This window comes from Drosophila willistoni (assembly GCF_018902025.1).
Source record: "Drosophila willistoni isolate 14030-0811.24 chromosome 2R unlocalized genomic scaffold, UCI_dwil_1.1 Seg200, whole genome shotgun sequence".
NCBI classification, from domain to species: domain Eukaryota; kingdom Metazoa; phylum Arthropoda; class Insecta; order Diptera; family Drosophilidae; genus Drosophila; species Drosophila willistoni.
Window position 1 is genome coordinate 187,407 of NW_025814051.1, and position 17,056 is coordinate 204,462.

The window sequence follows — 17,056 nt, forward strand, 5'->3', positions numbered from 1 at the left end:
TTTAATTTTTTGCCAAAAGCTTAACATTTTTTAAAGAACTTCTTTTTGTTATTCAAAGAATTATTACAAATCAATAAGTTTTCAATATGTTTGACAATTATTTTTTGCAGGAAGAGAAAAATTTCCAGTTTTTCCTATTATAATATCGATATATAAATCGATTAACTTTTAATTTGAAGCATTTAACATAAAGTTTTTTATTTATATATGTATCTGCAGCTATGACTAACACAAAAAAAAACTCCAAAAAGTTTGGCATAATCCTCTTAAATACTTTTGTTGGGGCGAATGCAATTTTAACAAATAATTAGAAATGTTGCAGAAAGTTCATGGCAATTCTAACAAATATATATGCCAGTGGTTTAGTGTCTCGACCATAAATTTACTCTTGCCCACTGCCGCAACACCTCGATGCAAGCTGCATGAACCTGCCCTTGCAGCATATTCATCCCTTCTCATTGGCTTTTTTTCAACAGTCCCATCCATAGATAAGCTCCGGCAATGTTTGCGTAAATAAAAAACATTTTTTTTCTCCATTCAACGCAATATAAAAGTGGCGGGGGAGGACAAAGTAAAAATAAAAAAAAAATAAAACACATGATGGAAAATATTTCATTGCATATGAAAATATGTCCATTAAAAATAGATGTGTGGTCGTTGTGTCTGTGTGTGTGTGTGTGTGTGTAAGTGTGTTCTCCAGCCAGGACATGTTCCATATGCCATACACCACCCCCCATTACGGCCACGCCCTTCTTGCACGCACATTTGCGGTTCATAATTTGTGTGCCATTTTTGTATGTTGATGGACAAAATCAACAAACGAGCGAACAAAAAAAAAATATTGAATGAGTTTTCCAGTTTTCAACTTGAATATAAATTAAAATGCAACCCGAATTACAACCAGAGCAAACTATATTGTATATGTACGTAGTATATGTATATATGTTCCACTTATATAGGTTTACGGTGTATATAGACGATAAATATTGATTGTACGGTCACGTTAATTTCTGGCAATTATGAGCTGGGTAGAAAAGTGGCAAAGGGAAAATGAATATATAATGCCTATACACATGTGTGTGTGTGTGTGTGTGTGTGTTTGTAAGGCCGACTGTCTGTATGCCTTTACTTTTATTTTTATTATTATTTGCTATTATTAAATATGTCTCGATAATTATCGAACTCTCTTTATGCAGAGCACAAACCGACATGTTTGGGTCAAGCCACAGACCACCAGATGCTTGAATCCATTTTACAGCGAATTGCAAATGGTCAATAATAATTTACTATATATGCACATATCTATGTTGATATATATTGAATTCGGAAGGTATGACATAACTAAAGAGAGTGACTCTAACAATTTTGTTGGCATTTTATTAACAAAACATTATGGAACTTAATTATCTATGTATGTATGTACCGGCTGCCATTCTGCATATGGTCGGTTAGGCAATTTCAAACAATTAAATTTTACAGAAGTAGACACTTAAATAACGAACAGATCGTTGTATCAAATTATTTTTATTATAATGTTTTCATTATTATGGTAATATGCTAACAAATTAGAAAATATCAATAACTACATATACAAATATTCGTGGTGTTTTCTATTAATTTTTGCTTTATTTTGTTCAACAGTTTCGAATTATGTTTAATGCTTTTGTTAAATAATCTTTAGAATAGTTCAGGTTTTATTAATATTATTAATTAATTTTTTATGATCTTTATCTATAATCTTTTTTAATATCAATATGATTGATCCGTATCGTATCTAGGCTTTAGAAATCGGATACCTGATGAGTAAAATTCTACATCCCTTTCACATAACAAGGCAGGTAAATTTATAAAAAATGTATACTAATGTTTAATGTTTATTGGTCATAGTAATTATACCACAATTTCCCTCTTGTAATATCAGACACATTGATCTTCTTTTATCGCTGTTTATCTCCTGATCTTTCTTCAGCTGATGCTTCCCTGATGGATCTTTCAAAGAGCGTCGTACATGTTCAAAAAAAATTTTTTGGGCTGTCATACCATGAAAAATACTTCAAAAAAGAAACTCTTAACTTACTTATTTACACGAAGTCATTATGATGAGATTATAAGCTACAATAATTATAATTTATAACACATTTTATTGATCAAGTCAAAGGTAAAAATTAGCCTTAATTCCGATACTTGGCCAAGAAAGGAAGAATCAGAGAAGAGAAATTTATTTATTTCAACGTTAACTAATTTTCAACAGGCAAAAAAATAACTAAATGCAATGAAATAAGTTATAAATAAATATGAAACTAGAAAAAAACATTAAAACTGTGCGGCTCGGTTTAAATTAAAATTAATAAAATTAAAAAAAATTTAGTTCTAAAGAGCGATAATAAAAAAAACTTTTGAATTCTCTTTTAACCCAAATACATTATGAATTTTAATTAAATTCAAATTAAGAATTGTCAAAATTGAGCAAAAACTCATTTGTCCATTTCAATTGGAACCTCGTAAATAAAGTTAAAACCTTATCGGCACACCTCGTTTTATGGCAACACTTAAAAATAAATTTAATTAATTATAAATTATATATTTTATATTGTATGAATAAACGAGACACTTTTTAAGTGAGAAACCAGACAGAGAATTGGCAGAGTTCCAGGCTAGTGATTTGCATCTGTCTCTCTGGTCTTTTCTTTTATTCTCTGTTTGCTGGCTTCTCTCCTGCCCAACACATAAACATACATACATATATATATACGTACTTACATACTACGTACATATGTGCCCGTATCCGTATCCTGTATCTTCTTATGTGCCAAAACCGCTTGTACTCGTATTCCGTATCTGGGTCTGCGTTTCCTTTAACTTTCCGTTGGCATCCGGTATTCATTTCGTCTTCTTTGCCTGCTTGCTTGCTTGCTTGGCAATTATGAGCAGGCAAAATAAAAATAACATTTTTAGCTGCAAGTTTTTTCAGCAGCAAACTTTTCCTCGCTGCTCCAAGTAAAAAAAAAAAAGAAAGAAAAATTAAAAAATCCAAAACGAAAATAAAGAAGACTTTGCTGCACAAGTCTATAGATATTGTCCTGTAACTTGGGTTACTACTGCCAGCGACAAAAATAAATTTTTTTAGTGTAATTATCTTTTGAATAATTAAAGAAAAACGTTGCCAAAGCTTCACAAGAAGCACTGGCAAAAGAAAAATAGAAGTAGAAGTAGAAGGAAGCCAGTTGCCCGGCTAGAGCTACATAGATAGATCCGGGCCACTGGAGGCTACCAACGACATATTTTTAAAGTTGCCCTAAAATATGCGTTTACCAGCTCTCCCTTCTCAGTTTAATGTCGATTCGCATTTCTTTTTGTCGCCAAGGGCGTGGGTGTATTTGGGACCTCTACCTTACACGCCATATAATTTGCTTTAAGTTATGCTCATTATGCGCCAATTATTTATGTCAAAATGCAGAAGAAAGAAGATGAAAAAAAAAATGAAAGCATCGGGCTCGGAAATTTCAACCAAATCTTGAATTGGGGCAAGCAAGGAATTAGGGGAATAAAACAACTTAATATTGAGGCAGGTCCTGCCTCAACGATGCTAAAAAGGTTGGCCCACATATCGGTTGAGTGAATTTCAACAATCTTTTGCTTGTGAATTTTGTATTAAGCCTTTAAAGCGTTAAAGAAACAAAAACCTTGAAAGGGCGTGTCAAAATATCTAGTAAGTTTTGTATTTTGATTGGTAAACTATTTTAACCAAACACTGAATAAACATTCAATTTAATTAAAATAAAATTCAAGCCGACTTGTGGAATTATCGTCTTTGCCAGTCTTGTTTTGCTTCATTTAGTTACAATTCCCAACTTGTTTTAGAGTTAAAATTCTTAAAAAAGCTATATAAACAACTTATGAATATTGACATAGAGCCGCCTTAAAATATTTCAAGGCATTCAGATAAAACTACATTGACTATAAAACTGAGTTTTTTTAGATGCACACCTCGTGCATATTTTGTAATAATTTGTGATTGAAACTTTCGAGATGAATAACTTAATACTGATAAGTCTTTTCAAGCATCCCACGATGTTTCCCTGTAGGGTTTATATAGTAAGCAAAAATGGATTTCAAATTACTAAGCAACCAAGTCATGTACTATCCAACCAATATACTTACATATATATATATATATATATATATATACATATATATACGCAACTTTGCATAAGTTTACTCCGAAATTATAATTAAACGCGACTTGAGCCGCCTCTAAAGTCAAGAGCTCAAAAGTTGAAATAGTTTTCTAATTAACTAGGGGCAACTATGCTCCATGGCGGCTGAGAAAAGACAACCCCCTGTTGGGTGAATGAGACCCAAAGGAAGTACGGAAGGAAATAAAGGATAGAGATAGATATAGATACAGAGGCAAAGAGAGAAAGAGATAGTGAGTGAGATGAAATAAAGAAGGTGGCAAGCGAGATAAACCGTAAAATCTCATGAATTAACTGCAGCAACTTTTGGCTCAACATACACACACACACACAACACTGGCACACTCACACACCGAAAACTATTTGAAAAGAAAAGACAATTGCAACAGTGTCTACAAATGATTTAGCTATGGCGGAAAGCGAAATGTCGCCGGCAAACAAACGTCTAGGGGGCGGCAAGTACGAGTGCGAGATGTGGAGACCGGAAATGCCGCACAAATGAGAAGTGGAAGGAAGTTGACAGGCAACTAAGTGGAGGAGGGCTGGGAGTGCAACCAGTTGACTGCAGGGCAACGTGCAACAACATATCCAGTACATGACAGGTCGGCTAGACGACGACGTCGACGACCAACACACAGCGGACGGATGCGAATGCGGATGCGGATGTGAATTCGGATGCGGGCTGTGAGTGTTGCAAGGAGGTTAAGAACGGGACCAACCACCCATCACTCGGCTGGCCTCCTCTAATTAGCTCCAGTAATGGCGTGTCAACTGTTAGCTGATGTCTGAGGGTTGCCCCCACTGTGAGGTGTTGCAGCATCAACTTGCAGGTTTCCCCTAGCCACCTAAGACAACAACTGGCACAACATCCAAGTGTATGTTGAGAATCCATGTTGAAACTAAACATTCTCCTTTAACTGCAATCGGAGTCAGTGCCTAGTCACATGGGACAAACTAGCTCGCCACGCTGCCTGAAACGAAAGACTCTTAACCCAATTTGGAGACATGACATCAGTTCAGGCAGACACAAGAGAGTGTTAAAGAAAAATGAACAATTTTTTTCCATACATTTTAGTATCATGAGAGACAAGTACTGTCAAATTTGTGATCAAGATAGGTAAACATCAGTGAGACATTTTTGGTTTATGTCACTGTAAATAAGTTCTTAATTTTCTTTAAATAATCTTCCTGGCATACTCAATTTCAAGACTTCAATGCTTTCATATATTAAAATATCACAAAATATAAAACAGCACTAGATGAAGTTGGAGAAAATGTCCAAAGTAGCCTGCCCTTCCTTTTTGTAGTTATCGCCGCGAGGCATGTTTTATGTTATCTTTTACTCTAGGGCTTGGAGTTTTAAAAAAGACTCGGACTGCAAATATTCTCTCTTCAATTTGTGTAATTATTAATTATTTCACATACGAAAAAGTGCCTGGCTCCCAGTCGTTCGAGCATCTTATCTTTTCCTGAGCCCAATATATAATTCGTCAAAATTGTTTTAGCCAACATTAATGTACTTAAAACTAACCCAGAACAAGTTACAGGAAGCAACACAAGTGGAAAGTAAAATTTAATTAAATTTCTGAATTATTTTAATAATTGTAAATTCATAAATAAAAAAATTTTAGTTGACTATTGAGTCAGAGAAATTTTAATCAAAAAATATACTTTCTCTTCAAATTTACTGATTTAAAAGTTACGTCCGTCTCGGATTTGTTTTTTTTTTTTTTGTCGAATCAAACAAATTAACAAACATCTGGAGTTGGCTTTTTGGGCTAACTCCAATCATTGGACATATACCACAGACTTTGTGTGTATTTATGTGACTTCTCCTTTTCAGAGGACACTTTGAATGAAAGGAGGACAAACTTACTAACACACACACACACATAAAATTTGTAAACAGAATGAAAGAAAACAAAAAAAAAAAGAACCAGTGTTTCCATCAATTCAGATGCTGAATTGTTGTTGTTGTTGTTGTTGTTGTTTGAGATGCTGCCAACCAACCGCAAAGTGTTTTCATTTTTGTTTTTTCTTGGCTTCTTTTTCTTCAGTTAGAAAATTTATTGGATGCAGCAAACTGATTTGATTAGAAACGCCCCTTCCAAGTCTTTAGTTAGTTGTAACGCCTACAACTGCCTCCTGCTGCTCTATCACCTCCATCTCCTCATCATTTTGCCTCACAACCCTCCCTGCTTCATCCTACTGTGTTTCTCCCCTTGATTCATCTTTCTACTTGGCTTTTGGGCATTTGTTCAGCCTTCGAGCTGAACGCTTTTGACGGCCGCCTGCCCAAAAGCAATCTCTTAATTTGTTTACAAGCTTTACTTTTGGCTTTCTTTTGCGCCGTTCATATCTTTCTCTATTCCCCTCACACTCTCTGTCACTCTCTGTGTTTTTCTTTTGCTTTCTCTCTGTACTGTACTAGTTTTTGCCGCACTTTTCGAAACCTCAAAAAATATGTAAAAAGCCAAAAAGAGTCGACGTCGACTCGTTTGCAACATTTGTAACCAGCAGAAACCAAAAGTGGCCGGGATGGTCGGAATGGTTGGGATGGTGGCGGCTGCTCTGATAGAGATCTTGCTTTTATTTGTTACTTAGCATATTTTCACCTTGAGGGCAAACAATCTCCCACTAGACACACCAATGCATACACACACACACACACACACACAGAAGAGTAATAAATATTTTTTTGTTGCTCTGGTTGTTGGTTGTCTCAGTATTAAAAAAACATTCTTTTTTTTCCTCTTTTCGAATAGATTTAGTTACTGGCTTTGCCTTGCTTATAGATACTCTACCCTGGAAATTTTATATAATCCAAAACAGACTTTGTGATTGTGATATGTTTTCAGTTTATGCGAATATTTATAACCATAAATGTATTAACCAATACATACAACTTAACACTATAACTTTATGCCAAAATCTGTAATTTATATCAAGCACAAGAGTATTACATTGAACGAAATCAATAGGAATGGAAATAAGCAAATTGCAATTCCTATTCCAAATTAAAATATAATAAACACTTAATCTTAAATCCATTGAGTTCTGAAGAATTAATGCATTAATAATTGCTAGAAATCGAAGTTACTTTATGGATATTACTAGAATGTAATCTCAATTCAAGAAATACCAATTTCAGCTCCCAGTCTTTGTTTATGCTGTTGGAGCGATTGTTTATTGATTTTCATTATTAAAGTTGGTAAAAGAACTAATTAAATAGAAAAATTTAAAGTAAAAGATGTGATGTTGTCTCACATTTCATCCACAAACGAGGCCCAAGGACAATTATTAAATTTTATGAACTATAGTCATATTCTTAGAATACATAGAGGAAATTCCGCCACATCTAACAATGTTACCAAAATCTGAGGAAATTACAGATAAAAGAACTTGGAATTTTAGAATTTTCGATCAACTTTTTTGTCTTTTTTTGGATGGTTTTTTTGGTATTTGGATTTGGTGCATTTCATAATATACAATATTAAAAATTCTATTCTTCCTTTATCAATTTTTCTTTTATCTTACCATTTCTTTTAAAAGTTTTACTAAACTGCACGGTTAGGTGCAATTGATTTTCTTTATTATTTTCCTCTCCAACTAGAGTATCATTCATTTCATCAGCATCGTGGAAAAGCTTTTTAATGCCTTTTCTTTGTCTGGCTCAAGTGGCGGTCGTTGGCTTATGCCCAGCATAATTTTTTTTCCTGTCTCGAATATATATATATATTTAAATATATATGTATATGTATATATATTTATGTGTATTTTTGAATTTAAATGATTGAATTGGCCGTGTGCCGAACACACAGAAGGAAGAGACAGTCAAATACAGAAAGACGGCAAAATATGAAAATTACCTTGAATATGGGAGAAAATGTCGGCCGGTATGCACAGTATCCGGCAATTCAGGAGGCTTTTTTTTATTTTGTTCAACGAGCATCTAGATAGAGGCAGCTGTCTCATGCCTACCATTTTCGCCATTCTTTCTCATTCAGTTATTCTCTTTCTCTCTGTGCTTTTGCTGTCTCTATTTTATTCTGTTTTGTGTTTACATAAAAGTGAAGTGAGGCAGATTGCGCTCGAGTGCGTTAATCAGCGACTCGTCGTCCTGGGAAGGGAGGGAAGAGTGTCGAGGGGTCAACGCGTTGGCTGAGGTGACTTATTTTTTTCCATCTCTCTCTAGCTCGGGCTCTTTCTTTTGGTCGTCCTTTTTTTTCAACTCCATGGATGGTCAGTGTAGCGGCAGCTGGAAGGGGAGTCCTGACAAAACAGATTATACTGATTTTATGCTGGAAAATCAAAAAATGAACGTGCGGCAATTTACATACTTAAGTTGCCCCAACACACCATACCAAAAACCCAAACCCACCAAGCCACGTGTTTCCATTGCTCCCCCTTGTCTATCTATCTTTGGGCGAGGATTTTCTTTTTCCTGGCTTTGTAGTGTTGTTGTTGCTTCTTGAAAATTTATTGGCCACATGTTTTGGTGCTACCTTCGTGAGTTGTACAATTTGCCTTTTGACAATATGTATTATGTGCTTTTTTTTCCACCGAGCTTTGGGATTACAAGGAATTTCCTAGAGATTCCATTTTAATTGAATTTTTTTGTTGTTTTTTTTTTTGTTTTTTTCTGTTGCGTTAGCTATTTTGCATATTTTGTGTGGTTGTAGTTGCTGTTGTTGTTGTTGATGTTGCTGCTGTCCCTCTTATGTCAGATAATTAAAATGGCCGTAGGAATTGAGCAGGAAAACAAAATTCCATTGCATACATTTTCGGGCAAATGCAAATTGTGTTTTTTGACTAATTGTTTTTCTCCCCTCGCCCTCTTCGTATTCATCTCCCACTCTATTTCTATATTTTTTTTAACATCAAGTTGATAATTTTCATAATAAGCAGCGCCAGACAGCAACAATAATTATATTAAAATCACGCTTTTGTGGCACGGGGATAGAATGGGAGGTAAGCGAGCAGTAGACATCGGGATTCGGTTAGAAAAATTGCAAACTTAAGAGTAGACCGAGAGAGAGAGAGAGAGAGAAAGGGAGACAGCGATTGAGAAAGTGGAGGAGACGGAGTAACATTAGAACACTTAAGCACTTAGCGGGGCTCAGAATTGCTCCCCCGTTACCTACAGTTTCCTTTTCTTACACTTTTTTGTCCCTCTCGCCTTCAATCCTGATGCTCATCGCAATTGCCACTGTAGTTAGTTTTATTCTCTTTTTCTGTTTTTTTGTAGAATTTTCTTGTTCATCTTTTAGTTAAATTCCAAGCACGTTCCAGAAGTGTAATTCGTGGAAATTTCCCCCACCAGTCCCAAGGAAGCAACCAAAAAACGCTTAAGTATAAATTCCATCAGTATTTTTTTTCTGGTCTATTCTTTTTGGTGTTTTTTTTTTTTCGTTTTTGTTTTTTGTAGAAATCGGTATTAATTTCTTTTGCAAAAGTTTTGAAATTGGATTTTAATTACTGATTATGTGGAGTACATTAATTGCTTAAAGCGAATTGCAAATATAATTGAAATATAGATAAAACAATGCTTACAAATCTGACATCCTACTTAGGTCTTTCAAACGAAAAGACTTTATTTTGGTTTTAGACTCTTAAATTTTAAATGAAAGTTTGTTTTTTTACGTCGTGCCGTATTTAAACCGATATGTGTATATATAGTTAAAAAGTGTCTCGTTCCGTTTTTAGTGTGAGCAACAGGAAATGTCACTAAGAAAGCGTGCTCTCATTTTTTTATTTTTGGAGATAATTATATATTTCTTTTATTTTATACAAAATCTTAATAGACATTAAGCCTGCCTTTTTGAAAGATTTTACAAAACATTGATATTGGGGAGATAAAAATGTTTCATTTCAATTTTATTGGCAAATTCAGAAATATGAGTTATGAAATGGTTAGGAAATTTCACCAAATATTCGACTTATTATGTGGATAAAGTATATTTCTATAGGTCTCAAATATAATACCTTCTTGATTCTCAATTATAATTCCGCTAATCATATGTGTAGAACTTTTAAAAGGATATTTTTGGAATGTAATATTTGATAACAAAGCACTTTTGAGCCAATGAAATCTCCATGATAATCAAATCTTAACCAGTTTGCTTAAGAATTTTCATATAATTTTATTTTTCTGGAACACCTTCTACAATGAGCTGATGCATATGACAGTGTGTATTCTGTATTGTGGAGTGTGTATGGAGTATGGAGTGGATGGGTGTGTCTATGTGGGTGCGGTGCGGTGTGGTGCTTTTGCAGTTTATTCTTGTTATTTTTATTGTAGCTCTGATTCGCGCTTTATTGCATTATAATTGAATCTTGAAGCGCACAACTAACGCAGGAAACGCTGGCTGACTGGCTCCTCTAGCTCCTGGCTTCTGAATACCCTGCCCACAGCTGTTGCACTTAATGCCAAGTGTTTAAAAAAAAAAAAAATATGAAGGGAAAAAACAAATAGAAAGCGACGAGTTATATTTACTTACTTCCACTGTTCGTTCAGCAGACCATCTCCACCACTCCCGATGCTCCCTCATTTTGCTCATTGCCAGGCAAAATGCAATAAAAATTGTTTTCCCATAGACGACGAAAACGGCAATGATGATGAAGATGATGATGACGATGGGGACAGCAGCAAAGCGGGCTAAGCAAATGTTGTTGGAAATGAGCTATAAAAACGGGAAATTGTATTTTACAGTAAATTTTTGCTACACACAAACTAGCTAGACAGGACTAAACCACCCGAATTTCACCCACCTATGTGTATGTAGTCAGAACCACCTCGAACCACCGCTTAAAACTCCTTCTACTTTCAGCACGTCAACGCTTTCCATGCTGCTGTCGCAGATAATCCATTGCTGAGTTGGCTTGTCTTGACTTGGCTTGACATTGGCTTTGGGTCGTCGTACCATACCCATAACCCATAGCCTCTATAGCCCATAGCCCATAGCCAGGCTGCGGCTCATTCCACCCACCAGCCTCAGACTCAGTCAGGGTTTTCCATCTACCGTGGCTTTATAAGCTGCCAATATTAAAATGATGACAAGTTTATGGCAAAAAGGCAACTGGGCGGGTGAGCAATGTAAAAACGGGAGAAAGCAGCGAAAATGCAATTCATGGCAAGCTGATGTCTCGTGGCTTTATTTGTAGTTATCCCTTCCCTCCACCATCCCAACTCACTCTTCCTCAAAAACTTCTTCTCATATATTTTTTCTCTCTCTTTCTCGCTCTGTCTTTGTCTATCTCTTTCCCTCTTAACCAAATTGATGCAATGAGAATTCTAAAAATTGTTGTCTCGTCAAAATGAAATGAAAATAACTTCATACATACATACATACACAAAATCCATCATATGGCGCTTTGTGTAGGAGTTTCAGTGAGTTATTAAATACAAATCATAATAGAATAAAATTAATTGAATATTGTGAAACATATTAATATAGAACAGTTTTCTAGAGTAGTGAAAAAACGTTACTTTAATCAAACAAAAAAAAAATGATTTTTAAATGATATCAGTTATATTTTATTCGGGACTGCAGTTTGAAATTCAAATAGTCAAATAATTTTTAAAATGAAAATTTATTATTTTCAAGCTTAAGTTCTTTCTCGAGTTTAATAATGACCCCTTTTCATTACATCAATTACTTTGAAAGCATTTTGAAACCTACTTTTAGAGGTATAGTTCCCTTCATTTCAGAATCTTAAATCCGTTTAATACTTACATAATAGTTAAAAAACTTATCATAAAAAAGTGCTTATTTTTGAGTTGTCTTTCTTAGAGGCTCGTATATTATAGCCAAATCTTAAGATTCAAAATGAATATAGAAAATTTGATTTTTAAATTATACTAATTAGAAGCTAATACTTATTTGGTAATCTTCTATTAGTTTTAACTGCGTCACAACTTTTAAAGGTTCAATAAAATGTTCAATAAATTGTTGTCAATCCCAAAATTTAAACATCGCATTTAAGTGGCCCTCAAAAATAAAAATATACCCTTTTAAAAATGATCTAAACTGATCTGTAAAAATCAAAGTTCATGTAATTTTTATGTCAATTTCGTAAATATAAAAGTTTGATAATTTTCTAAAAATTGGTTCACAAATGCTGTCGGTTGATACCCTTACAATAAGCTTACAAATAGAATCGAAACAATCATTTCACACCAAAAGCAATTTCTGTAAGCCAAAGGACACTTCTAAGTCGGCAAGTCAATTATATAGGAAAAATGTGGGGCACATAAAGTTTTTGACAATTTGTTAAGTTACCTTTTATTTTTAGAGTTTCTTGTTTTTTGGTTCATTGCCAACATCCATTAATGCAGCCCTGGTTGTTATTTTGTACGAAAAATAAAAAGAGCGAGAGAAAAAAAATAACATAAATAACTGCGCAGTGTTTGTGCCATTTTGGTTGCCACATTTGAATAAAATATGAATAAAACCGAAATGCATTTAGTTGGAGGTTCTGGGCGAGAAGGAACCCAGGTCCTAGAGACATAGACATAGACATAGATAGAAAAGGAAGCGTTGTACTCTTTCGTTCTCTTGGCACCTCTGCGCCTGCTCATCCTCCTCCTCATCCTGTCCATATTACAACCGCCGCTGAGTGGTGGTGGCTCAACCAGTTTGTCACCTTTTCGCTTTTCAAAAGGTCTTACCAAAAGGCCCGGGAACGTCGTCCTTTACGTCGTACTTCCCATGCCACTTCGTCCTCCTCTCTTTGTCCTAGCTTTGGTTCTCTTTTCGCATACAGATACGATAATATTTGCATTCAGTTGGGCCTGCTAGCCCATTCCTGTTGCAGTCTATTTCTTTTTTCGAGTCCCTCCCCTCTGCCTTCCCCCTGCCACCCTTTTCTTTTTTTATTTTGCTGTCAAAACGTCAGCAATGTCGTCTTCGTCTTTTCCCCTGACGTCTGGAGTTCGTTCCGGAGCTCAGTGTTCGCTTGGCTTAATTTTGGCTAGGGAAAAAGTGCATAAAAAATCTGCGGCGAATTTGCAATTTGAATTCGTCTATGGCGACCCTGTCTCCTGTGTCCCTTTTCCTGTTTAACTGTGTTTGTGTGTGTGTGTGTGTGTTGGTTTGTGTCGCCTTTATTGAGCCCAGGACATGGTTGTGCCGGCATCTTGGCAGCCAGTCAGGCGGCTATTTAGGAAGTAATTTTCGCGCTTTCATCGCAACGGTTTTCTTTACTCCTGTTTTTCTTTCCCTTCGCTTTTCTCTTCCCTTTTTCTTTTTTTTTGCTGTCTGTCTGCAGATCTTTTTGGGCACGTTATTTGTGTTTCTGCCGTTGCTGCTGCTGCTGCTCCTTTAATGCATTTTTAAAAAAGCCAAAAGCGCAAATTGAAAGCGCCTCGCCTGACATTTTTGCGGTTACTGGACCCCCCACCCTCTCTTTCGCTCACTGCCTGGTCACGTGCCCCAGCCAGGACACGCAGGCATAATTTGCACTCAGGCTTAATGAATATTTTAAGCAGTGAACTTATATATACATACATATGGGCATTACCTGCCACAACATATGTAATACATCTGCTCCCAGTACAAATGTCAAAAGTGTGCAACTAATGTTCTTTCCTCTTTCTTTTTTTCCCATACGCGCTACACGCTGGGTACATTTAGTTTTGGGCCAAAAGTTTAAGAACATTTTGGTTGAAGATTGACATAAGTTGAGTTGAAGTGAATTTTTTCATAAATTTGTAACCTAAAATCACAGCTCAGCCTTAAAGAAAAACTCTTTTACCAAACATTAAAAACCAAATGTTAAATATTTTCATTTTTGATATGAATCTAATAATATATTATTTATATTCAGCAATTCATTCATTGATTTCATCATAAAGGTTTTTATCCTTCATCATATTTAGCTCTTTTAAATACAAAACATTTTTAGGGTATCGAAAATTCAGCGTTTTCTTTTCCAAGGTTTGTCTTGGTTTTTCTCTTTCGCGTTGCTCCCAAAGTTCATAGGTGATATTGACCATTAGATACTGAAGTGATTCGCATGTTATGTGGCTTTCCTCTTGAGATAAAGCAAGATATATGAAAAATTAACATAAACCATGTACCTGAATGTTTCTTTAACCCATGTGAATTACTTAAAGAAACTAATCCTTAAAATTAATTTAGCATTCCTAAACTGTATCGAATATGTTGGTTGAATTTTAGGAAATTTTAGTATATAGTATACTGGTAGTTGTCAGATTTCCTTGAACATTTTTCCATCCATATTATTTGATTTTACCCTTTTAAATGTAAGTCATTAATCAAGAAATCTAATAAGACTAATTAGATTAAGACTTAAATTAAGCTATTGATCGTGATTTCTTAAAACGATGACGACGAGTTTTGCTAAAACTTCAAAAGGTCTTTAAAGTCAAATAAATAAAAACTCGGAATGTAAACCGAAAAAACTTCTAACTCTGACGCATTGGTTCTTCGAATGTACATCAAATATTTATATTTTATTTATAAAAAAATATTAGCCAGAAGGTCGGATATATGATATCGCCAACCTATCTTTATTAAATTTGACACAATCATTAATATTTTTATTTAACAGACAAACTCTAACGTTTATGAAAATCCCTTAGAAAATATTGAAAATAATCACTGTTTTGGTTCCCAAGGGAGCTTAATTTTAACAAAGACGTACAACGCTCAGTACCATAAGACACCAGACTCAGGACTGTTACGAATAACCCTAAGTAAAGATAGTGTTTCCAACCTATAACTACTCCGACCTAAGATCAAATGCGTATAAACAAGGAGTAAACTAAAGAAAGAGAACATATTAAAAGTAATAAAATATTATAAAAATATAATATTATTAATATTAAAACTAGGATAAGTAATAAATTATTATAAAAATATAATATTATTAATATTAAAACTAGGATAGGATAGCCAAAAGATATAGTGGTTCGATCCGGTGGAATCCAATATATACAATGCCATCAGCGGTCTTTTAGGGGTTAGCGTTGATACAAACAGACTTTATAAAGTCGTCTCGTCGTGCTGATCAAGAATATATATGTAAGCTTTGTATTATCGAAAGTGCTTCTGTATTCCTATGACTAACATAAGCTAAGGCCTTGGACTTCGTAACATAATGAAAGTTAAACTTATATAAACACTTTACATGTCTGCGATAGTTTGATATATTTTTTGGAGACGGCATTTAAGGAAGTAAATTATTTGAGAGGTGTGTTCTAGGGTAAGGTTTATTGAGAGACGGTAGCAATTTTGGAAAGATTTGGATTTTAATGTGAAAAAATTCAGGATTTTATTTTTAGAATTGTATATCAATTAGTATTTCTTGCTTTCACATCATGATTCTCTTAATATATCTAGTATTTTTATTTTCTACTAGTTTTAAAGTCCCAAAAAAAGAACAATTTGAGTGAAGTAAAATTCTTTCTAATTAAAAGTTAAACACCATAGCTAATAAGGTGCGCGAAATAAGTAAGTGGGACACTATATTACTATCTATACCAACTAGACCGATAAAGATATTAAAATAAAATAAATTTATCTTTAAACTTCTTAAATTTATAAATATATTTCAGCCCATTACAATGAAAAAAAGCTTCGGGCAAAACTAGAAAATAGCATATACATATAACTATATTTAGTCTGAGTACTATTAAGGATGTCGCCTCCTCTTAACACTGTATACATAAAAGCATGGAAAAAGATACGGTTCAGGCACATTCTATCTTTAATAATCTGTATTAAATTCTTGAAATCTACTTAATAATAAAAGTAGCTCTTAAGTCACCCCACATCCATGGATCCCTTTCCATAACCCATCACCATTTAAACATAATTAGAATTTGTGTAGATAAGAACTTTCCACTTTTGCAAATCGTTTTCATTTCAATTTAAATTACACATGCCAGTTGATATGCCGCCTCAGCCCCCTTGCCACATACTTAATATGCCGCCCCCTGCCCCTTTGCAGTTGCCACCAACTGACCCAAAATGAACTCCTTCCTATTTTGTTTTTTGTTTTTTTTTCGTGTTCATTTCATTTTGTTCTGTTTTTAGTCCAAGCCGCGACATAAGCGACGTTTTCCTGTGTAGCCCCTTCATGTGGAATAAAGAGTGGGAACCACAATTTAATCTCTGTGGAATTATGGTATACTCTGCCACCCCCCCTTCTAACCGACCTCGACGCGACTTCATTTGCGCCCCGTTCCCCATTCCGTGGCTAAGGGGGGGGCTCAGAACCAGCAGCTTCCTTACCCATTCCCTGTGTGTTTGTTTCTTAGAGCGTGCTCATTGCTCCCGCCTACATCTTGTTGTTTCTTTATTTCAGTTCTTCTCATTTTTTTCTGCTTGTTTTTTTTTTTTTTTGCTTCTTTGTATTTGTTAATAAACTCCCAAGCAGACTAAATTCAAATTACGCACACATCTTAAGAAGAAGCTGAAGATGCCATGATGAGGAGGCGGCGAGGTGGGGAATGGGAATGGCAGCCATTTCGCTTATAGGCGGCTCATTATGTCAGGTCTATATTCATATACATATACGACTCTTGGCTGTTCTGTTTCTCGACGGTTTTCTGTTCATTCTTGGCCATGATGCAGAGTATATGGCATAAGGGATGGCCGTATGCGTGAGTGCGTTCGAGATGGTTCATCTCCTCTCTCTCTCTCGCACTCTGCGTCCTAATCCAGTGCTGCTCCTTTTTGACTTTGGCTTGTCGTAACATTTCATCTTTATTTTGGCATTATTCCCTTGATGCCGCTTATTGTTTTTCGTGAAAATGGCAACGGCAATGGCAACAAATTAGAAGCGTGCCCATAGCCCAGAACGAAGGCTAGAAAGCATTACTAGAGACGGGG